Source organism: Sinocyclocheilus grahami, unplaced genomic scaffold (assembly GCF_001515645.1).
Source record: "Sinocyclocheilus grahami isolate Dianchi unplaced genomic scaffold, SAMN03320097.WGS_v1.1 scaffold448.1, whole genome shotgun sequence".
NCBI lineage: Eukaryota > Metazoa > Chordata > Actinopteri > Cypriniformes > Cyprinidae > Sinocyclocheilus > Sinocyclocheilus grahami.
In genome coordinates this window covers 518686-524975 of record NW_015505627.1, presented here as the reverse complement: position 1 = coordinate 524975, position 6290 = coordinate 518686, and positions in this window count along the sequence as shown.

The following is a 6290-nucleotide window of genomic DNA, read 5'->3' as shown; positions in this document are numbered from 1 at the left end:
AAGATCTAGAAAAGAAGAAAAAGGGGGGGGGGGGGGATCATAAATTCAGAGTTAAAGGCTATATTGAGAGAGAAATAATGCATAAATAAGGATAATGTTACTTTATATAAGACAATGTTTATGTACTTAGGCACATAATTTGTTCCAGATCCAGCATCTTTAGCTAAAGAGAAAAATCTGAGCACAGTGTGTGATTTTGTTGAGATCTTGTTTGTAACATTGGAGGAGACACATATGAGCAGCATTGGGGGTAATATATTACAAGTAATGCAAGCTACGTAATCAGATTACTTTTTTCAAGTAACTAGTAAAGTAATGCATTAACTTTTAATTTACAAGAGTATATGTGAGTAACTTTTTCAAACAAGTAACTCAAGTTACTTTTTTTTTTCAATTTATTGATTGACAGCTCTCCTGTCCCCATGTTGAGAGAAATCAGATGTTACTGTAGTTCAAAATAAATATGAATATGCATTAATTCATCTCACTCACAGAAAAAAAAACACAGATTCAGTATTCCTCAAAATGAATACAAATAATGCAACTCAGAATATGACGCAAACCTGCAATAATTAAATGTTAAACAACACAAATATCCTTTATGTATTTAATCCCATTCTATTAACCAATGTCTTTGCTTCTGACCTTCGATGATCCAGTTCAACCATACTAATGTTAAAGAGATCTCTTTTTTTCATTTTATTTTTCTTCCCTCTGGTTAGCTTCAATGTCATGTATCCACACCATTTCATTTTAAGTCAATACATGTATTGTCATATTTGAAGTTGTTTTATGTAGACAGTGTTTTATTGCACAATGATTTAACAGAGGAAACCATAACCTATATTTACATACATGCAAAATGGGCTGTACAAGACCAAATTTTAATGCTAAACAAAGCAAAAAAAAAAAAACACTGGTACACTGGTAAAGTGTTAGATTTGTTAAAAAAAAAGGTATTGCTCATTTACTAAACATCTTGCACTTGCAAATGTGGTGTATATACAATGCTGGACATTGAAGATACATTTAAACTTTTAAACTAGTAACCCTTGATATTCTGAAATGTTTAATGCTATTTAAATGATAGTTTTAGTATTTACAATATTAGTTAAATATTAAGACATCTTAAGACAAAGCTGATTTCTCAATGAGACACATAAGAGAACCATTCCTTAGTATCTTGAGCATAGAGTAACTTGTCAGAGCCATAGCCTTGTGGGCAGCACATTGACGTGAAGGCACAACTGCACCTCAGTCAGCATAGGTTTGAATCCCATCTAAAGGTACTCTCCTGCTCCTGTTCAATTCTCACCTGTCCAATTGTTTCCTGTCTCTACTGTCCTGACCATTAAAGGTAAAAACCCCAATATAATGAAGAAAAAAAGAAAGAGCAACCTGTAAAACTTTTTCATAATGGGGTCTTGAAAGAGATTACAGCAAGACAATAAAGAGATCCCTTATGTTTCTCACAGTCCATTCTCATTGTGGACTCCTTTCTCTCAGATATTTCTCATGTCTCAGTTGTGTCTACTTTTATTTCTCCTAAGGAATTTTAGGAGAAACATCTGAGACATTGTTGATACTAAAATGAGAAACACATGAGAATCACAACTACGTCTCCTGAGTTTAGAAAGAGCAAACTCTGAGCAATAAAATATTCCTATAAGGGAGTCTTGATAGAGATTGCAGCAAGACAATAAAGAGATATTCTATCTTTCTTCCACCACATTCTCAGTTTTGACTCTTTTTTTCTCAAATATTTCTCATGTCTCATTTGTGTCTACTTCCATTTCTCCTAAGGAATTTTACGAGAAATATCTGAAATGCTGTTGATACTAAAATAAGAGATATATAAGAATCTCATCTAAATCTCCTGAGCTTAGGAAAAGCAACCACTGAGCAATAAATTTTTCCTATGGGATGCGTCGATCTGTGCGACAGGTTCATCGCAGGCGGAGACACTCATGACAGGTGCGTGCAATGCTCAGGCTGATTGTCAACCCTGCGATAGCCTGTGGTTAAAAGTGTTGCGCTCAAGGCTTGTCTCTCTTCGAAAGAAAGGAGGACTCACGTCTTAAACTAGTAACCCTTGATATTCTGAAATGTTTAATGCTATTTAAATGATAGTTTTAGTATTTACAATATTAGTTAAATATTAAGACATCTTAAGACAAAGCTGATTTCTCAATGAGACACATAAGAGAACCATTCCTTAGTATCTTGAGCATAGAGTAACTTGTCAGAGCCATAGCCTTGTGGGCAGCACATTGACGTGAAGGCACAACTGCACCTCAGTCAGCATAGGTTTGAATCCCATCTAAAGGTACTCTCCTGCTCCTGTTCAATTCTCACCTGTCCAATTGTTTCCTGTCTCTACTGTCCTGACCATTAAAGGTAAAAACCCCAATATAATGAAGAAAAAAAGAAAGAGCAACCTGTAAAACTTTTTCATAATGGGGTCTTGAAAGAGATTACAGCAAGACAATAAAGAGATCCCTTATGTTTCTCACAGTCCATTCTCATTGTGGACTCCTTTCTCTCAGATATTTCTCATGTCTCAGTTGTGTCTACTTTTATTTCTCCTAAGGAATTTTAGGAGAAACATCTGAGACATTGTTGATACTAAAATGAGAAACACATGAGAATCACAACTAAGTCTCCTGAGTTTAGAAAGAGCAAACTCTGAGCAATAAAATATTCCTATAAGGGAGTCTTGATAGAGATTGCAGCAAGACAATAAAGAGATATTCTATCTTTCTTCCACCACATTCTCAGTTTTGACTCTTTTTTTCTCAAATATTTCTCATGTCTCATTTGTGTCTACTTCCATTTCTCCTAAGGAATTTTACGAGAAATATCTGAAATGCTGTTGATACTAAAATAAGAGATATATAAGAATCTCATCTAAATCTCCTGAGCTTAGGAAAAGCAACCACTGAGCAATAAATTTTTCCTATGGGATGCGTCGATCTGTGCGACAGGTTCATCGCAGGCGGAGACACTCATGACAGGTGCGTGCAATGCTCAGGCTGATTGTCAACCCTGCGATAGCCTGTGGTTAAAAGTGTTGCGCTCAAGGCTTGTCTCTCTTCGAAAGAAAGGAGGACTCACGTCTAACCCCCGCCATTCCGTTTCTGTGGTTGCCTAGGCGCCTGGACAAGCCGTGGCTACTCTTCACTCTATGGGCGTGCTCCAAGCCTATCAAGCAGATGTGCTTGATAGGCTTGGATGAGGGAGAAGGTTTGACTCCAGAGTCTGTTAAGGAGCTCAGGCGGGCTACTGACTTGGCGTTCAGAGCTACCAAGCACACAGCCCGAGCAGTGGGCAGATCTATGGTGGGTAAGGTGTCAGTTGAGCGCCACCTTTGGCTTACTCTCACTGGCATAAAGGATAAGGGCAAAACCTTTCTCTTGGATGCCCCCATATCCAAAGATGGCCTGCTTGGGGAATCGGTCACTACTTTTGTGGAGAAATTTTGAGTGGCGAAACAGCAGTCTGCAGTTTTTCGCCAGCTCATCCCATGCAGGTCCAGGGAGGTCAGGCAGCAACCACCTGCAGTTCGTTCACGCTCGTCTTCTCTGCAGCGCCCTCACGAGGTTCAGCGGCATGAACCATCGCCTATGGAACCCCCTCGCAAGGATTGGGGTCCTAGGTATCGTCCACCGGTATGCTCACGTCAGCGTAGACCTAAGTTTCAGGACCCTATGCCGTAGGGTCAGGTCATAGCAACGAGTTCATTAAGTGCCGTCTCTCTGCATGTGCTTACTGTTTTTGCAGATGCCAGCAGCTCTCTGCGATCAGAGGATGTCTTGGCACCTACAGGTCGGCAGTTGCCAAGCATAGAGCGGTTAAGGCCCCTGGCAGACTTTTTGAGGCATTGGAATCTGTGTCAGAGAAACTTTTGACTCTTAAGACAGTTCTTTTGGTGGCCTTAAGAGAATTGGAGGCTCTTTTAAAAGGCTCTTTTAATCAACCCTTCTTGTATGGACTTTGCCCCAGGGCTGGTTAAAGTCTTACTGCGACCTAGGCCTGAGTACATTCCTAAGGTTGCTTCAGCTCCGTTTCGTTTTCAGCAAGTGGTTTTGGAGGCTTTTTCTCCTGCTGATCCAGGGCTTGACAGTGATATGCGACTTCTGAGTCTTTACCCGGTGAGGGCATTGAAGATCTATGTCGACCACACAGACAGTGGCGTGGATCTGACCAATTGTTTTTATGTTTTGGTGGTAAAAACAAAGGGGCTGCTGTCACCAAGCAGAGAATGTCTCATTGGATATTGGAGGCTATCTCTAAAGCTTATGAGGCGCATGGTTTGACTTCGCCTCTTGGGGTGCGTGCTCATTCTATGAGAGCAATGGCTTCTTCTCAAGCTCTCTTTAGGGGCTCTTCGTTGGAAGATATCTGTGCAGCGGCAGACTCGTCAAGTTCTACAGTCTGGATGTAAGGATGGCTCCTGACTCCCGGGTCTTATCCACTTTAGCAGACGCTTTTCTCAGTCTTCCAGCTATCTTCAGGTATGTAAAGGAGTTATGGTATATGATTCCCATAGCGATGACGCTATCGCAGCATTGAGTGAACCTATGAAAGGGAACGTCTCGGTTACGTATGTTACCAATGTAACCTTGGTTCCCTTTCAGTCAGTCACGTTCTACGTTACGTTAGTCGTGACTGACGAATTGGGATCTCGCCCGAGAGCCCAATCACCTTCGAGTGTTAACTAAACAAGCCAATGACAGTTGGCGCCCCGCAGCGCGGGTATAAAAGGAGAGTGCGTGCAAACGCACATCAGCTTTTCGCTTCGGAGCCAAGCCTTCTACAGAACGAATCTCCGAAACCTCGGCGAGCTGCAGCTTCCATTCTGCGGTCTCGCCGCGACCTCCCCTGGGTGCTTCAGCGCTCTCTCTAAAAGAGTTTTTCCTTTCTAAAAGAGCTCCACGAGCGACGGGCGTCTTTTTAAAGATGGCTTCCCGCTCGTGCGTTTCTGGATGTGGTCGTTTCCTGCCTCCATCTGATGGTCATGATCACTGCCTCTCGTGCTTGGGCTTACAGCACGCTGAAGCAGCGCTCATGGATGAGTCATGTTCTCAGTGCGGGAACATGACCATCGCGACGTTGCGGTCTAGATACCTCCTCATTAAACGGGGGGTATCCCCCTTGCCATGCCCCGCTCTAGCTCCTCTGGTTCTCGGAGGGCTACTTCGGTTCATGGTCAGGGAGACCTGAGGGATACGGTGAGAGCTTCCCCGTTGAGTACGTCTCTGCGGGCCTCTCATTCCTCTGGCATGTCGCACCACCTGGTGTTCCCGGACGAGTGTGCTGTATCCTCGGACAGGGCGGGGTCCAGCATCTTGTGCGGAGCACAGGCGGATGACAGGATGTCAATCGCTGCATCGGAGGGTGAGCTAGGCTCTGGAGATAAGGATTCGGCTGCGCTGCCACCATCAGGAAGAGTGGCGTTGCCCGAGTCAGATCCAGAGCTGACCGCTTTCCCGGGCCGCCGAGAGTGTCGGGCTGCACTGGAGGCCTCCTCCTTCTCCCGAACGCTCGAGGCTGGATGATTGGTTCCTGGGGGCGCAGGGAACCGCCTCCGGTTCCATTCTTCCCGGAAGTGCATGAGGAGGTTACTAAGTCTTGGAAGGCACCTTTTTCTGCCCGAAACAGACTTGGTGCCTCCTCCGTCCTCACCACCCTCGACGGGGGGGCGGCCCAAGGGTATGTGGACTATTAAGGCTATAAGGCTATTGCGATGCAGCTCTGCCCGCAAAGCGCCGCCGCCTGGAGTGGTAGTCCACGCCTTCCGTCCAGAGCCTGTAAGTTCTCATCCGCTCTGACGGCTAAGGCTTACAGTGCTGCTGGACAGGCCGCTTCCGACCTGCACGCCATGGCCCTCCTGCAAGTCCACCAGGCCAAGGCGTTGAACCAGTTGCACGAGGTGTGCTGCAGGAACTCCGCACGGTGACGGACCTCGCGCTTAGGGCGACGAAAGTCACGGCGCAGGCCCTGGGTCAGACGATGTCCACATTGGTGGTCCAGGAGCACCACCTATGGCTGACCTTGGCGGATATGAGGGAGGCCAACAAGCATCGCTTCCTGGACTCCCCGATCTCCCAGGCCGGCCTATTCGGCGAAGCGGTGGAGGGCTTTGCCCAACAGTTCTCCGCTGCGCAGAAGCAGACGGAGGCGTTTCGACACATCCTGCCCTGGTGGTCTGCTGCTCTCTGCACCCCACCGCCGGGTGCAGCCCCTCTGTTTGTTCGTCGCCAAGGGCGCCCTCCTGCGGCCTCCACCTC